Below are 18,712 nucleotides of genomic sequence, written 5' to 3' on the forward strand. Positions count from 1 at the left end.
CACGCGCCTGGTCCGGCCCGGGGCGCTTCCCGGACCCCGAGCGGCCTGGCGAGGCTGTGGGAGCTCTGGCGGGCGTTGGGGAGGAGGGTGGCTTGAGCGGGGAGGACGTCTCGGTGTCCCCCCACCCCCCGCCCCCCACCATCTTGTTCGCTGCTCAGGGTCACGTGGCTCCGGACGAGCGGGGCGTCGGCCCGGGGCCGTGGTCCCCGGAGCCTCCTGCCGGCTTAGGGGCAGCCCAGCCGGGGCCCCAGGCGCCCATCCTGCCGGCTGTGCAAACCCCCTGGAGTGCCTCAGCCCCGCCCTTTCCCCAAACCGAGGCCCGCCCTGCCCCCACGCCACGGGCCCAGCACAGGACCTTCCTGAGAGAGCAGACGAGCGACAGCCAGGCACACGGACAGGCACTCGCACGCAACCACGCCAGCTGAGACAGAGGCAGAATGAGACGTGGGTTCAGAGAGACACCGGAATACAGCGTGTGGGCAGGGGGGACCTCGGGCAGGATGCCGGGAAGCTGCAGAGACCACCCGGCCCTGAGCAGCAAACGCGATGGGGGCGGGGGGAGGCTGCCGAGCAGAGGCAGGCCTGGAGAGGTCCAGGTTGGGAGGGCACCTGAGATATCCACGGTCCGCGCTCCGCCCACACCAACCCCATGAACGCACGCGCCTCTCCGACAAAAGCTTCTCCGGAGTTTGATCACCTGAATTTCTATCCTTGTGCTCAACTGAGTGATGACAGTATATTGTACAGCTAGGTCATTTCCAAATAAATTAAGCTTAGTGTTTCACAGGACACCCGGACATGAATGCAGAGACCAGCACGGATGCATGGACACCAACCTTGGTAACTGGACAAACAATGGGAAATTATTGTCTGACTCAGGAGAGAGAAAGAAACCCGAACAGATGGAAAAAATGAACAGAAACACAAACTTTGCAACTCACACCCCAATTCAATTACCGAAAAAAACAACAACACTATAACCATTTTAGAAAACAATAGACCTCTCCATGACCTTTGGTCCAGTGAGGAGTTCTTACACACAACAAAAAAAGCCACCTTTTCCAAATCGAGAATATGTTAGTTCACACATTGACTTTTACATTGAAATGTGTAACAAATAAACTTAAAATCATTGACTCACTCCATACGCATGGAAGTATTTTAAACATAAAATATGTTCTATAGTATTCAGGAAGCACTTGGCACATCTCTAAGTGTATCAGACCCAAAACTGGAACTTAATGGAAGAGTCAGGATAGTCTAAAAATGAATCCCTAACTAAAAGGAATACACAGGATTACGTAGATCAAAAATGTTAAAGAAGAGAAACTAGAAATCAGTCAATAAATGTTTTAGGGGTTAGCCTAGAGTGACTAGCCTCTGCATTACTTTTTAAATTTTTCATGTTTGCATCTTCCAAATTTTCCATGCTGAGAATAATACTTTCATATCAGTTTCGAGATCAGTCTCACACTAAAGACAGTAAGAGTGGAATAAGAAATAAGAAATGCTTGTGGGGGGGGGGGGAAGAAATGCTTGAACTAAAGGTGGTACTGATGAAATTATTTGCAGGGCAGCCAAGGAGTCACAGATGTAGAGAACAGACTTATGGACACTGGCAGGTGTGAGGAAGAAGAGGGTGAGATAAATGCAGAGGAACATGGAAACATAGTACCATACGTTAAAAGAGATGCGAATGCAATTTGCTGTATGACTCAGGGGACTCAAACAGGGGCTCTGCAACAAGCTAGAGGGGTGGATCGGAGAGGAGGAGATGGGAGAGAGGTTCAGGAGGGAGGAGACATATGTACACCTTTGGCTCATTCACGTTGATGTTTGGCAACAAAATTCTGTAAAGCAACTATCCATCAATTGAAAGAAAAAGTCATGTTTGGACTTACCAAACAAGGTCTTGTGTACTTCTAGCATGGCCTTCTGTTTCGTGCTGCCATCCTTAATTCATCTTCCATATCATTAGACAGTCTAGTCAAGTTTTTTCCAAAAACATCTTGAGCTCCTGCATCATGCTGATCGACTGCCTTCTCTCGATCCAGGATAGAATGGAGACCAAAGAAACCTTTTGTCGTTTCTTCAAGTGATTGAAGCCACTCTATGTGATTTTAAAAAATAAATATGGATAAGACGGATATGACCAAAGCAATCAAATGACAATATCTGTGCTTCATTAAAGATCTGCAGAGAACTAGTAAATTTTTTGTTTCGTATCAGAAGAATTTTTTAAATCCACACCAACATTTCTTTCGCATCCGCTAGCCATCTAGACAAGGAAAACTGATTTTACCAATCAATGTCCCTAGTTCTGCCCCCTCACCGTTTGTTACCCAATATGTGTTACTCAGGCAGGAGACCCTGGTTCAATTCCTGGGTCAGGAAGATCTGCTGGAGAAGGGATAGGCTACCCACTCCAGTATTAGTGGGCTTCCCTTGTGGCTCAGTTGGCAAAGAATCATTCCTCTGTACCAAGAGTAGCTCAACTCCTCTCAAAGCAAATACAGGATGGTAGTAAATATGCAGGACAAAGCTGATTCTGTATATTTATAGTACTCACTCATGAGCTTGACAGAGGTCCCAGATCTGTTACCACATTTTTTTTTTAAGTGATATCTGCATGTGCAGGTGAAAGTGGCTCAGTTCGTGCCTGACTCTTTGCAGCTCCAAGGACTATACAGTCCATGGAACTCTCTAGGCCAGAATACTGGAGTGGGTAGCCTATCCTTTCTCCAGTGGATCTTCCCGACCCAGGACTCAAAGCGGGGTCTCCTGCGTTGCAGGCAGATTCTTTAGCAACTGAGCTAGTAGGGCTTCACTGGTGGCTCAGTTGCTAAAGAATATCTGCATAACTTTCTATCGATTTGGAATTAGCAATCTGTCTGTGAGCAGGGCCGGTCGTAAGCAGCTTCTGTGAGAAAACAGAAGCATGTCTGCCTGACTTGCTTCTCTGGGGAGCTTTCACTGTTCTTGCGCTAGTGCACATGGCAAGTTTCTAAGTGAGAAAGTAATGGCTACTATCACAGCTGGCCACTGAGGTACTTAATGGCAGAGGCAATCCCAGCTCTGCCAAGCAGTAGACATCACGAAATCAGCTATTGTCATTGTAGCCAAGTTCCGTGAATTTGTGGTGTTATTTGCTGTGTTCTTCAAGAAGATGCCTTCGCCCTGCCAGTAAGACATATTTCCATAACACACAGCCATGCACTCAATCGATGTGCATCCTCCAGTAAAGCCCAGCCCCGATGTCTTAGAGGAGCCTCTCTGCCCATTGTCATAAGCCAGTCTAATTTTGTGTGAGACCGTGAAAACTCAGTGTCTTTATTATGCTTGTGCTTCTGATGGGAGGTCTGAGAAGGCACTTCTGAAGGTTTATTCCTACCAGTCGTTGTCATATTTATCGAGTCTTTATTTTATATTTTTTTTCTTATTTTTTACTTCTACCAGTTTCTTGCTACCAGCCCGTCTCCCTCCACACTCGTGCACACACGGTCAGTCATGGAATCCCGTGGACTTCAGCCCGCCAGACTCCTCTGCCCATGGAGTTTTCCAGGCAAGAATACTGGAGTGGGTTGCCATTTCCTTCTCCATGTATGGAGTCTTTAAAGATTCCATCACTGAGGTGTTGCTTCTCCACTTGTACATGCCCTTCCTCCCTAAGTGCAGTAGAAGTCATCCCCACTTCCCAACATGTCTGTCTTCCGTCCTCTGTATTATGTATTGCTTGAGCTCACCACAGCGTCAGGATATTCTAGAAACCCTTCTGATTGCAGTCTCTTCGGGAGGTTACAAGTGCTTCAAACCTCAGAATTTTACAAAGCACTTTTTACGACCTCAGCTGAAAGGGAAGTCAACACTCAGTGACAGTAACAGGCTTCCATGGCCTGGACTTGATTATGGGCTGTGCTTTCATAATCATCGTGTTTCCGATACAAACTAAGATGTCACTGAGAAATTTTTTTCTTTCTCATCATTGTATCTTTCATGGTTATTTAGATATATTATGGGTTTTCCTATATATCTTCCCTTAGGGATGAGGGTCTGAAGTCAGTAGAACTTACTACAACTGATTTCCAGTTAGCTGTGTTAGGACAGGAAAAAGAATGACCAGCTGCTGGATTCTTAAGATTATGTATGAAAATATGATTCGTTTTACTGTGTGAAGTCATCCGATTCTAACTTTCTGAAGTAGGCATTCAGAAAAATCAAACAAAATCGCCTAACTACTAGGCGGTCTCCCATCCAAGTACTGACCAGGCCCGACCTGCTCAGTTTCCCAGATCAGAGGAGAGAGGGCACGTTCAGGGTGGTATTGCCTTAGACCGAGGCGGCTGCCAGGCGCTGCAGGAGCCCCGCGTTGCGCCTCCCTTGCGGTCTGAACTGCCGGTCGGGCCTGAGGCTGCAGTTCTCGAGCGGGCTCGCGCTGCACTTGAGCCGCACGACCCGCGACTGGACTCCGGCCGGCCAGAGCCTGCAGCTCGGCGGCCAGCGGAAGGTGCCCCCGCTCCGCACACCGCGAGCCCAGGCCAGCACCAGTCTGGCCAGGCCGGCAGGGGCCTGGCGTGCCTGCGGAACCTGGGGTGGGGGGAGGGGTGGTGGGTAGAGCAGCGAGGACATCTCGGTGTCCCCTCACCCCCTGTCACCCACCATCCCGTTCGCTGCTCAGGGTCAGGTGGCTCCGGACGAGCGGGGCTTCGGCCCGGGTCTGCAGTCCCCGGAGCCTCCTGGAGCTTAGGGGCAGCACACCGGGGCACCAGGCTCCGATCCTGCCGGCTGTGCAAACCCCCTGGAGTGCCTCAGCCCCGCCCTGTCCCCAAACCGAGGCCTGCCCTGCCCCCATGCCACGGGCCCAGCACAGGACCTTCCTGAGAGAGCAGACGAGCGACAGCCAGGCACACGGACAGGCACTCGCACGCACCCACGCCAGGTGAGACAGAGGCAGAAAGAGTCGAGGGTTCAGAGAGAGACTGGAAGACAGCGTGTGGGCAGGGGGGGCCTCGGGCAGGATGCCGGGCAGCTGCAGAGACCACCCGGCCCTGAGCAGCCAAAGCGATGGGGGCGGGGGAAGGCCACTGAGCAGCGGCGGGCCTGGAGAGGCCCAGGGTGGGAGGACACCTGAGATCTCCGCGCTCTGCTCCCCGCCCCCCTCCCCCCAACCCCCTGCACGCATGCCACGCCGGGGCGCTCTGACACTACCTTCTCTGGAGTTTTGTAACTTGAATTTCTCTCCCTCTGCTCAACTGAGTGATGACAGTGTATTGAACAGCTAGGTCATTTCCAAATAAATTAAGCTTAGTGTTTCACAGTACACCCGGGCATGTATGGAGAGACCAGCACAGATGCATGGGCACCAACCTTGGTAACTGGACAACCAATGGGAAATTACTGTCTGACTCAGGAGAGAGAAAGAAACCCGAACAGATGGAATGAAATGAACAGAAACACAAGCTTTGCAACTCACACCCTAATTCAATTAACAGAAAATAAACAACACTATAACCATTTTAGAAAAACAATAGACCTCTCCATGACCTTTGGTCGGGTGAGGAGTTCAAACACACACCAAAAACAAGCCAACTTTTCCAAGTCGTGAATATGTTAGTTCACACATTGACTTTTACATTGAAATGTGTAACAAATAAACTTAAAATCATTGACTCACTACATAAGCATGGAAGTAATTTAAACATAAAATATGTTCTATAGTATTCAGGAAGCACTTGGCACATCTCTAAGTGTATCAGACCCAAAACTGGAACATAGTGGAAGATTCAGGATAGTCTAAAAATGAATCCCTAACTAAAAGGAACACAGAGGATTACTGTAGATAAAAAAGGTTAAAGAAGAGAAGCTAGAAATCAGTCAATAAATGTCTTAGGGGTTAGCTTAGAGTGACTAGCCTCTGCGTGACTCTTTACATTTTTCATGTTTGCAGCTTCCAAATTTTCCATGGTGAGAATAATACTTTCGCCTCCAAACCAGAGTGACTTGGGGACACAAAGGTAGAAGTCGATAATTTTCTTTGCCTATGTCTGAATACTTACAGTCAGAGGTAGAAAAGGAGGAGTCTGTCCCTTGTCTAGATGAGGTCAATCCCCAAGTGTGGGATGTCTCCAGCCCTGGTTTAGCCATAAATGTTCCACCAGTAAAGATTTCTCTGAGACCAAATGCTCCCTAGCCCTGGAAAAGACAATATCCCTTAAAACCAGTAGCTCTTGAGGGTCTTAGACCATTAGTTAACAAATACCGAGAAACTGGAACTCGAATCAGCTGTGAGTCCCCCTGCAACACCCCAATCTTGCCAGTTCAAAAACCAGATGGATCTTACCGATTCTTCCAGGATCTAAGAGCTGTTAATGAAGCTGTGGTTCCCATCCACCCCATAGTCCCAAACCCATATACCCCCCTATCCCAAGTCCCAGGAAATGCCAAGTACTTCTCAGTCTTGGACCTTCAAGGTGCTTTCTTTTGCATTCCTCTCCATCCTGAATCCCAAAAACTCTTTGCTTTTGAGTGGCGGGACTTGGCAACAAGAGAGACCATACAACTCTCAACTGGACTCGACTACCCCAAGGGTTTAGGGACAGCCTTCATATCTTCGGGACTTCCTCGGGGAGAGAACTAAGGGAATTAACTGTAACAAACAGTAGTCTAATACAGTATGTGAATGACTTGCTCATAGCTAGGCCAGATTTTACCAGCTCTCAAATGGACACTATTTAAAACGCTAACTTTACTGTATGAAAAGGGTTATCAAGTATCCCCCAAGTAGGCTCAGATTAGCTTAACCCAAGTAAAATACCTTGGATTTATAATTACGGAGAGAAAAAGAATGCCTGACCCCGAGGGGAGATCCCTCATCTTAAATACCTCGTACCCCCAAACAAAACAACAGCTTAGGGGATTTTTAGGAAGGACCGGGTTTTGCAGGATCTGGATTCCTAATTATGGCAATCTGGCCAGACCCCTATATGAAAATTTAAGGGGGAAAGAGGAAGAGCCACTCGAATGGCATGAGACCTGCAAGGTGGACTTTAATGCCCTAAAAGAGTCCATCACTACAGCCCCAGCTTTAGTCCTCCCCAACCTGGAGAAGCCTTTTAGACTCTATATTTCTGGAAGGACAGGAACTGCTCTTGGGGTGTTAGGGCAGATGATGGGGCCCGTATTACAACCTGTGGCTTATCTCTCAAAATAACTAGATGAGGTGGCCAGAGGTTGGCCCACTTGCCTCCGCACAGTAGCAGCCACCGCTCTTATGGTTAAGGAGGCATCTAAGCTGACCCTGGGTCAGCCCACCACAGTGTCTACGCCTCACCGGGTGGAAGCAGTCTTGGAAACGAAAGGGGACAGGTGGATGACAGAGAGAAGCATCACCCAATACCAAGCCCTCCTCCTTGACACTCCAGAAATAAAGTTGAGGGTCTGCCAGACTTTAAATCCAGCAACCTTACTGCCAGATCCCCCTACCTCCCCTCTGGATCACCAATGCATACAAATCACAGACGAGTTATACTCTTCTCGCCGGGACCTATCAGAGACACCTTTATCTGACCCAGAGGAATACTGGCACACAGATGGCAGCAGTTTTGTAGAAAAGGGAGAGAGGAAAGCAGGATATGCTGTAGCGAGCCTGGAAGAAACTATGGAAAGTGGGTCTCTTCCCCCAGACACCTCAGCCCAGAAAGCTGAACTTTTTGCCCTGACAAGAGCTTTGGAGTTAGGAGAAGGAAAGAGGATTAATGTGTGTATGGACTCTAAGTATGCTTTCCTCATTCTGCATGCCCGTGCAGCAATTTGGAAAGAAAGAGGGATGCTCAGTGCCCGAAGCTCTGCTATTAAACACAAAGAGCTCATTCTCATGCTCCGGGAGGCAGTCAAACTTCCTGCAAAATTAGCTGTCATCCCCTGCAAGAGTCACCAAAAGGGGCAAGAAAAAGGGGCTCAGGGAAATAGGAAAGCTGATCAAGAGGCAGGACGAGCTGCCGGGGAAGCTACCTCTGCCACTGCTATCTGCCCCCTTTTCCCTAAGGAAAACCTGACTCCAGATTTTACCCCAGGGGGACATTCCCGATATGCTGAGCGGGGCTGGGAGATTGGGTCACATGGGTGGTTTCAGCCTGATCAGGACCAAATAATACTCCCTGATTCTCAGGTTTAAAACATTACTAACTCCTTACATAAGAGCGCCCATTTTGGAAAAGATAATCTAGAAAACTTGCTTAAGCCTATTCTCTCCCATCCGCAGTTAGCTAACGTTGTTAAACAGGTCACACAAAATTGTGACACCTGTCTAAAAAATAACCCAAAAACCAGACCTCCTCTAATTACACCTGTCCAACATCGGGGATCATACCCAGGAGCAGACTGGCAATGCCGCTCCGCATTTAGAATTTACAGCCATGCCCAAGACCCAAGGAATTTCTTACTTGCTAGTCTTCATTGACACATTCACAGGATGGATCGAAGCGTTCCCTACTGAGACAGAGAGAGCTACAGAAGTCTGTAAAGCTCTGCTGAAGGAGATATTGCCTAGGTTTGGGCTGCCTCGGTCACTTCAGAGTGACAACGGGCCCTCACTTACAGCCACGATAACCCAGAACCTAGCCGCATGCTTAGGCATAAAATACCGGCTCCGCTCATCCTGGAGGCCTCAAGCTTCAGGAAAGGTAGAGAGAGCCAACCAGACTCTTAAAAGGGCTCTGGCTAAGCTATGTCAAGAAAGACATAATAAGTGGACACATATGCTGCCCATAGCCCTCATGAGGCTACGGACATCCCCCAAACGGCCACTATTGTTAAGTCCTTATGAAATGATGTATGGACGACCATTCTTAACTTCTGATTTGTTTCTTGACGAGGATGCCAATACACTCTTAAAACATATAATTGACCTGGGAAGTTTTCAGCAAGAACTCCAACGGTATGGAGAACAAACCACAGGAAGACTTGAAAAATCCCCAGGTAAAGCCAGGGGATCAAGTATCAGTAAAGACCTGGCAAGAAAAAGGGAGTCCAAACCAGCTGTCCGAGAAATGGACAGGGCCATATCAGGTTGTTCTAGTGACTTCAACTGCTGTAAAAGTGAAGGGTCTCTCTGTCTGGGTCCACAATTCTAGAATAAAACCCTATGGCCTACAGGAGGGGGAGACAGAAACTGAGACTCCAAAGCCAGAGGACAGCTATTCCTGTGAACCTGTTGACGATCTCAGGCTCTTGTTCAAGCAGAACCCCATCAATCCTGCCTCAGATAAGTAAAAAGCATCATATGATGTTCTTCCTCTTTCTAATCATATCTCCCCGTATGGCTATTGATCTCTCCCTAAACGAGGCATGTTCACTTGCAAACCACACTGCTTCTCAACTCAACCTAAGCAGCCCGGGCTGCATCTGCATTAATGACAAAGGTTGGGGGTATGTCCAACCCATCCCAGGGTATCAATATCAAAGGCCCACCCTTCCAGCCGAGCTATGGGCTGTTACTCAGCGCCCCCATGTGGTCGTAATATGGCCTTTTGGGAAAAGGGGGAAGAAAAACTTCATGTCTTGGTACAAGCAACAACTGTCTCTATTTACCCCCTGGATGACATCTGCAATCCCACCTGAGCCCTTATTTTCTCTCATGACTAACATCCCCCAAGTGACCTTGCCTATCTCTCTAAAAAGCCACTCCCTAACAGGGGTGTCAGTGAGAAATCTAGACGACTCACAATGTGGGGTGACCGTCACTGTTGAAACTGATGGGAAAAACTGGGACAGGCCCAGCAGCTGGGAGACCAGCCGACGCCACCCCCGGCCAACACGTGCCTGGCCTGGCCCGGGGCGCTTCCCGGACCCCGAGCGGGCTGGCGAGGCTGCGGGAGCTCTGGCGGGGCTTGGGGAGGGGCATGGCTTGAGCGGGGAGGACGACTAGTGCCCCCCCACCCCCCGCCCCCCACCATCCCGTTCGCTGCTCAGGGTCACGTGGCTCCGGGCGAGCGGGGCGTCGGCCCAAGGCCGCGGTCCCCGGAGACACTTGCGGGCTTAGGGGCAGCCCAGCCGGGGCCCCAGGCGCCCATCCTGCCGGCTGTGCAAACCCCCTGGAGTGCCTCAGGCCCACCCTGTCCCCAAACCGAGGCCCGCCCTGCCCCCACGCCACGGGCCCAGCACAGGTCCTTCCTGAGAGTGCGGATGAGCGACAGCCAGGCACACGGACAGGCACTCGCACGCACCCATGCCAGTTGAAACAGAGGCAGAAAGAGTCGAGGGTTCAGAGAGAGACTGGAAGACAGCGTGTGGGCAGGGGGGGCCTCGGGCAGGATGCCGGGCAGCTGCAGAGACCACCCGGAAATGAGCAGCCAAAGCGATGGGGGCGGTGGGAGGCCACTGAGCAGCGGCGGGCCTGGAGAGGCCCAGGGTGGGAGGACACCTGAGATCTTCGCGCTCCGCGCCCCACCCCCCACCCCCCAACCCCCTGCACGCATGCCAAGCCGGGACGCTCTGACACTACCTTCTCTGGAGTTTTGTCACTTGAATTTCTCTCCCTCTGCTCAACTGAGTGATGACACTGTATTGAACAGCTAGGTCATTTCCAAATAAATTAAGCTTAGTGTTTCACAGGACACCCGGACATGTATGGAGAGACCAGCACGGATGCATGGACACCAACCTTGGTAACTGGACAACCAATGGGAAATTACTGTCTGACTCAGGAGAGAGAAAGAAACCCGAACAGATGGAATGAAATGAACAGAAACACAGGCTCTGCAACTCACACCCTAATTCAATTACCAGAAAATAAACAACACTATAACCATTTTAGAAAAACAATAGTCCTCTCTATGACCTTTGGTCGGGTGAGGAGTTCAAACACACAGCAAAAGAAAGCCAACTTTTCCAAGTCGTGAATATGTTAGTTCACACATTGACTTTTACATTGAAATGTGTAACAAATAAACTTAAAATCATTGACTCACTACATAAGCATGGAAGAATTTTAAATATAAAATATATTCTATAGTATTCAGGAAGCACTTGGCACATCTCTAAGTGTATCAGACCCAAAACTGGAACGTAGTGGAAGAGTCAGGATAGTCTAAAAATGAATCCCTAACTAAAATGAACACAGAGGATTACTGTAGATAAAAAAGGTTAAAGAAGAGAAGCTAGAAATCAGTCAATAAATGTCTTAGGTGTTAGCTTAGCGTGACTAGCCTATGCGTGACTCTTTAAATTTTTCATGTTTGCAGCTTCCAAATTTTCCATGGTGAGAATAATACTTTCGCCTCCAAACCAGTGTGACTTGGGGACACAAAGCTAGAAGTCGATAATTTTCTTTGCCTATGTCTGAATATTTACAGTCAGAGGTAGAAAAGGAGGAATCTGTCCCTTGTCTAGATGAGGTCAATCCCCAGGTGTGGGATGTCTCCAGCCCTGGATTAGCCATAAATGTTCCACCAGTAAAGATTTCTCTGAGACCAAATGCTCCCTAGCCCTGGAAAAGACAATATCCCTTAAAACCAGTAGCTCTTGTGGGTCTTAAACCATTAGTTAACATGCCAATGTATAACAAAACCCACTGAAATGTTGTAAAGTGATTGGCCTCCAACTAATAAAATAATATTTAAAAAAAAAATAAAAAAAACAAATACCGAGATACTGGAACTCGAATCAGCTGTGAGTCCCCCTGCAACACCCCAATCTTGCCCGTTCAAAAACCAGATGGATCTTACCGATTCGTCCAGGATCTAAGAGCTGTTAATGAAGCTGTGGTTCCCATCCACCCCATAGTCCCAAACCCATATACCCTCCTATCCCAAGTCCCAGGAAATGCCAAGTACTTCTCAATCTTGGACCTTCAAGGTGCTTTCTTTTGCATTCCTCTCCATCCTGAATCCCAAAACTCTTTGCTTTTGAGTGGCGGGACTTGGAAACAAGAGAGACCATACAACTCTCGACTGGACTCGACTACCCCAAGGGTTTAGGGACAGCCCTCATAAATTCGGGACTTCCTCGGGGAGAGAACAAAGGGAATTAACTTTAACAAACAGTAGTCTAATACAGTATGTGGATGACTTGCTCATAGCTAGCCCCGATTTTACCAGCTCTCAAATGGACACTATTTAAAACGCTAACTTTCCTGTATGAAAAGGGTTATCGAGTATCCCCCAAGTAGGCTCAGATTAGCTTAACCCAAGTAAAATACCTTGGATTTATAATTACGGAGAGAAAAAGAATGCCTGACCCCGAGGGGAGATCCCTCATCTTAAATACCCCGTAACCCCAAACAAAACAACAGCTTAGGGGATTTTTAGGAAGGACCGGGTTTTGCAGGATCTGGATTCCTAATTATGGCAATCTGGCCAGACCTCTATATGAAAATTTAAAGGGGAAAGAGGAAGAGCCACTCGACTGGCATGAGACCTGCAAGGTGGCCTTTAATGCCCTAAAAGAGTCCATCACTACAGCCCCAGCTTTAGGCCTCCCCAACCTGGAGAAGCCTTTTAGACTCTATGTTTCTGGAAGGACAGGAACTGCTCTTGGGGTGTTAGAGCAGATGATGGGGCCCGTATTACAACCTGTGGCTTATCTCTCAAAATAACTAGATGAGGTGGCCAGAGGGTGGCCCACTTGCCTCCGGGCAGTAGCAGTCACCGCTATTATGGTTAAGGAGGCATTTAAGCTGACCCTGGGTCAGCCCACCACAGTGTATACACCTCACCGGGTGCAAGCAGTCTTGGAAACGAAAGGGGACAGGTGGATGACAGGGGGAAGGATCACCCAATACCAAGCCCTCCTCCTTGACACTCCAGACATAAAGTTGAGGGTCTGCCAGACTTTAAATCCAGCAACCTTACTGCCAGATCCCCCTACCTCCTCTCTGGATCACCAATGCATACAAATCACAGACGAGTTATACTCTTCTCGCCGGGACCTATCAGAGACACTTTATCTGACCCAGAGGAAAACTGGCACACAGATGGCAGCAGTTTTGTAGAAAAGGGAGAGAGGAAAGCAGGATATGCTGTAGTGAGCCTGGAAGAAACTAAGGAAAGTGGGTCTCTTCCCCCAGACACCTCAGCCCAGAAAGCTGAACTTTTTGCCCTGACAAGAGCTTTGGAGTTAGGAGAAGGAAAGAGGATTAATGTGTGTATGGATTCTAAGTATGCTTTCCTCATTCTGCATGCCCGTGCAGCAATTTGGAAAGAAAGAGGGATGCTCAGTGCCCGAAGCTCTGCTATTAAACACAAAGAGCTCATTCTCAGACTCCTAGAGGCAGTCAAACTTCCTGCAAAATTAGCTGTCATCCACTGCAAGAGTCACCAAAATGGGCAAGATAAAGAGGCTCAAGGAAATAGGAAAGCTGATCAAGAGGCAGGACGAGCTGCCGGGGAAGCTACCTCTGCCACTGCTATCTGCCCCCTTTTCTCCAAGGAAACCCTGACTCCAGATTTTACCCCAGGGGGACATTCCCGATATGCTGAGCGGGGCTGGGAGATTGGGTCACATGGGTGGTTTCAGCCTCATCAGTCCCAAATAATACTCCCTGATTCTCAGGTTTAAAACATTACTAACACCTTACATAAGAGCGCCCATTTTGGAAAAGATAATCTGGAAATCTTGCTTAAGCCTATTCTCTCCCATCCCCAGTGAGCTAAGGTTGTTAAACAGGTCACACAAAATTGTGACACCTGTCTAAAAAATAACCCAAAAACCAGACCTCCTCTAATTACACCTGTCCAACATCGGGGATCATACCCAGGAGCGGACTGGCAATGCCGCTCCGCATTTAGAATTTACAGCCATGCCCAAGACCCAAGGGTTTTCTTACTTGCTAGTCTTTATTGACACATTCACAGGATGGATCGAAGCGTTCCCTACTGAGACTGAGAGAGCTACAGAAGTCTATAAAGCTCTGCTGAAGGAGATAGTGCCTAGGTTTGGGCTGCCTCGGTCACTTCAGAGTGACAACGGGCCCTCACTTACAGCCAAGATACCCCAGAACCTAGCCGCATGCTTAGGCAGAAAATACCAGCTCCGCTCATCCTGGAGGCCTCAAGCTTCAGGAAATGTAGAGAGAGCCAACCAGACACTTAAAAGGGCTCTGGCTAAGCTATGTCAGAAACACATACTAAGTGGACACATATGCTGCCCATAGCCTTCATGAGGCTACGGACATCCCCCAAACGGCCACTATTGTTAAGTCCTTATGAAATGATGTATGGACGACCATTCTTAACTTCTGATTTGTTTCTTGACGAGGATGCCAATACACTCTTAAAACATATAATTGACCTGGGAAGGTTTCAGCAAGAACTCCAAAGGTATGGAGAATAAACCACAGGAAGACTTGAAAAATCCCCAGGTAAAGCCAGGGGATCAAGTATCAGTAAAGACCTGGCAAGAAAAAGGGAGTCCAAACCAGCTGTCCGAGAAATGGACAGGGCCATATCAGGTTGTTGTAGTGACTTCAACTGCTGCAAAAGTGAAGGGTCTATCTGCCTGGGTCCACAATTCTAGAATAAAACCCTATGGCCTACAGGAGGGGGAGACAGAAACTGAGACTCCAAAGTCAGAGGACAGCTATTCCTGTGAACCTGTTGAAGATCTCAGGCTCTTCTTCAAGCAGAACCCCATCAATCCTGCCTCAGATAAGTAAAATGCATCATATGATATTCTTCCTCTTTCTAATCATATCTCCCTGTATGGCTATTGATCTCTCCCTAAACGAGGCATGTTCACTTGCAAACCACATGGCTTCTCAACTCAACCTAACCAGCCCGGGCTGCATCTGCATTAATGACAAAGTTTGGGGGTATATCCAACCCATCCCAGGGTATCAATATCTAAGACCCACCCTTCCAGCCGAGCTATGGGCTGTTACTCAGCGCCCCCATGTGGTCGTAATATGGCCTTTTGGGAAAAGGGGGAAAAAAAACTTCATGTGTTGGTACCAGCAACAACTGTCTCTATTTACCCCCTGGATGACATCTGCAATCCCATTTGAGCCCTTATTTTCTCTCATGATTAACACCGCCCAAGTGACCTTCCATATCTCTCTAAAAAGCCACTCCCTAACAGGGGTGTCAGTGAGAAATCTAGAAGACTCACAATGTGGGGTGAACGTCACTGTTGAAACTGATGGGAAAAACCGGGACAGGCCCTGCAGCTGGGAGACCAGCCGACGCCACCCCCGGCCAGCACGTGCCTGGCCCGGCCCGGGGCGCTTCCCGGACCCCGAGCGGCCTGGCGAGGCTGCGGGAGCTCTGGCGGGGGTTGGAGAGGGGGGTGGCTTGAGCGGGGAGGACGTCTCGGTGCCCCCCCACCCACCGCCACCCACCATTCCGTTCGCTGCTCAGGGTCTCGTGGCTCCGGAAGAGCAGGGCGTCGGTCCGGGGCCTCGGCCCCGGAGCAACTGCGGGCTTAGGGGCAGCGCAGCCCGGGCCACAGGCGCCCATCCTGCCGGCTGTGCAAACCCCCTGGAGTGCCTCAGCCCCGCCCTGCCCCAAACCGAGGTCCGCCCTGCCCCCACGCCATGGGCCCAGCACAGGACCTTCCTGAGAGAGCGGACGAGCGACAGCCAGGCACACGGACAGGCACTCGCACGCACCCACGCCAGGTGAGACAGAGGCAGAAAGAGTTGAGGGTTCAGAGAGAGACTGGAAGACAGCGTGTGGGCAGGGGGGGCCTCGGGCAGGATGCCGGGCAACTGCAGAGACCACCCGGCCCTGAGCAGCCAAAGCGATGGGGGCGGGGGGAGGCCACTGAGCAGCGGCGGGCCTGGAGAGGCCCAGGGTGGGAGGACACCTGAGATCTCCGCGCTCCGCGCCCCTCCCCCCAACCCCCTGCACGCATGCCACGCCGGGGCGCTCTGACACTAGCTTCTCTGGAGTTTTGTCACTTGAATTTCTCTCCCTCTGCTCAATTGAGTGATGACACTGTATTGAACAGCTAGGTCATTTCCAAATAAATTAAGCTTAGTGTTTCACAGGACACCCAGACATGTATGGAGAGACCAGCACGGATGCATGGACACCAACCTTGTTAACTGGACAACCAATGGAAATTACTGTCTGACTCAGGAGAGAGAATGAAACCCGATCAGATGGAATGAAATGAACAGAAACACAGGCTTTGCAACTCACATCCTAATTCAATTACCAGAATATAAACAACACTATAACCATTTTAGAAAAACAATAGACCTCTCTATGACCTTTGGTCGGGTGAGGAGTTCAAACACACAGCAAAAAAAAGCCAACTTTTCCAAGTCGTGAATATGTTAGTTCACACATTGACTTTTACATTGAAATATGTAACAAATAAACTTAAAATCATTGACTCAATACATAAGCATGGAAGTATATTAAATATAAAATATGTTCTATAGTATTCAGGAAGCACTTGGCACATCTCTAAGTGTATCAGACCCAAAACTGGAACGTAGTGGAAGAGTCAGGATAGTCTAAAAATGAATCCCTAACTAAAAGGAACACACAGGATTACTGTAGATAAAAAAGGTTAAAGAAGAGAAGCTAGAAATCAGTCAATAAATGTCTTAGGGATTAGCTTAGAGTGACTAGCCTCTGCGTGACTCTTTAAATTTTTCATGTTTGCAGCTTCCAAATTTTCCATTTTGAGAATAATACTTTCGCCTCCAAACCAGAGTGACTTGGGGACACAAAGGTAGAAGTCGATAATTTTCTTTGCCTATGTCTGAATATTTACAGTCAGAGGTAGAAAAGGAGGAGTCTGTCCCTTGTCTAGATGAGGTCAATCCTCAGGTGTGGGATGTCTCCAGCCCTGGTTTAGCCATAAATGTTCCACCAGTAAAGATTTCTCTGAGACCAAATGCTCCCTAGCCCTGGAAAAGACAATATCCCTTAAAACCAGTAGCTCTTGAGGGTCTTAAACCATTAGTTAACAAATACCGAGATACTGGAACTCGAATCAGCCGTGAGTCCCCCTGCAACACCCCAATCTTGCCCGTTTAAAAACCAGATGGATCTTACCGATTCGTCCAGGATCTAAGAGCTGTTAATGAAGCTGTGGTTCCCATCCACCCCATAGTCCCAAACCCATATACCCTCCTATCCCAAGTCCCAGGAAATGCCAAGTACTTCTCAGTCTTGGACCTTCAAGGTGCTTTCTTTTGCATTCCTCTCCATCCTGAATCCCAAAAACTCTTTGCTTTTGAGTGGCGGGACTTGGAAACAAGAGAGACCATACAACTCTCAACTGGACTCGACTACCCCAAGGGTTTAGGGACAGCCCTCATATCTTCGGGACTTCCTCGGGGAGAGAACTAAGGGAATTAACTTTAACAAACAGTAGTCTAATACAGTATGTGGATGACTTGCTCATAGCTAGGCCAGATTTAACCAGCTCTCAAATGGACACTATTTAAAACGCTAACTTTCCTGTATGAAAAGGGTTATCGAGTATCGCCCAGGTAGGCTCAGATTAGCTTAACCCAAGTAAAATACCTTGGATTTTTATTTATGGAGAGAAAAAGAATACCTGACCCCGAGGGGAGATCCCTCATCTTAAATACCCCGTACCCCCAAACAAAGCAACAGCTTAGGGGAATTTTAGGAAGGACCATGTTTTGCAGGATCTGGATTCCTAATTATTGCAATCTGGCCAGACCACTATATGAAAATTTAAGGGGGAAAGAGGATGAGCCACTCGACTGGCATGAGACCTGCAAGGTGGCCTTTAATGCCCTAAAAGAGTCCATCACTACAGCCCCAGCTTTAGGCCTCCCCAACCTGGAGAAGCCTTTTAGACTCTATGTTTCTGGAAGGACAGGAACTGCTCTTGGGGTGTTAGAGCAGATGATGGGGCCCGTATTACAACCTGTGGCTTATCTCTCAAAATAACTAGATGAGGTGGCCAGAGGGTGGCCCACTTGCGTCCGGGCAGTAGCAGCCACCGCTCTTATTGTTAAGGAGGCATCTAAGCTGACCCTGGGTCAGCCCACCACAGTGTATACGCCTCACCGTGTGCAAGCAGTCTTGGAAATGAAATGGGACAGATGGATGACAGGGGGAAGGATCACCCAATACCAAGCCCTCCTCCTTGACACTCCAGAAATAAAGTTGAGGGTCTGCCAGACTTTAAATCCAGCAACCTTACTGCCAGATCCCCCTACCTCCCCTCTGGATCACCAATGCATACAAATCACAGACGAGTTATACTCTTCTCGCCGGGACCTATCAGAGACACCTTTATCTGACCCAGAGGAAAACTGGCACACAGATGGCAGCAGTTTTGTAGAAAAGGGAGAGAGGAAAGCAGGATATGCTGTAGTGAGCCTGGAAGAATCTAAGGAAATTGGGTCTCTTCCCCCAGACACCTCAGCCCAGACAGCTGAACTTTTTGCCCTGACAAGAGCTTTGGAGTTAGGAGAAGGAAAGAGGATTAATGTGTGTATGGACTCTAAGTATGCTTTCCTCATTCTGCATGCCCGTGCAGCAATTTGGAAAGAAAGAGGGATGCTCAGTGCCCGAAGCTCTGCTATTAAACACAAAGAGCTCATTCTCAGGCTCCTGGAGGCACTCAAACTTCCTGCAAAATTAGCTGTCATCCACTGCAAGAGTTACCAAAAGGGGCAAGAAAAAGAGGCTCAGGGAAATAGGAAAGCTGATCAAGAGGCAGGACGAGCTGCCGGGGAAGCTACCTCTGCCACTGCTATCTGCCCCCTTTTCCCCAAGGAAACCCT

The sequence above is a fragment of the Muntiacus reevesi genome, chromosome 1 (genome assembly GCF_963930625.1).
Source record: "Muntiacus reevesi chromosome 1, mMunRee1.1, whole genome shotgun sequence".
Classification (NCBI taxonomy): domain Eukaryota; kingdom Metazoa; phylum Chordata; class Mammalia; order Artiodactyla; family Cervidae; genus Muntiacus; species Muntiacus reevesi.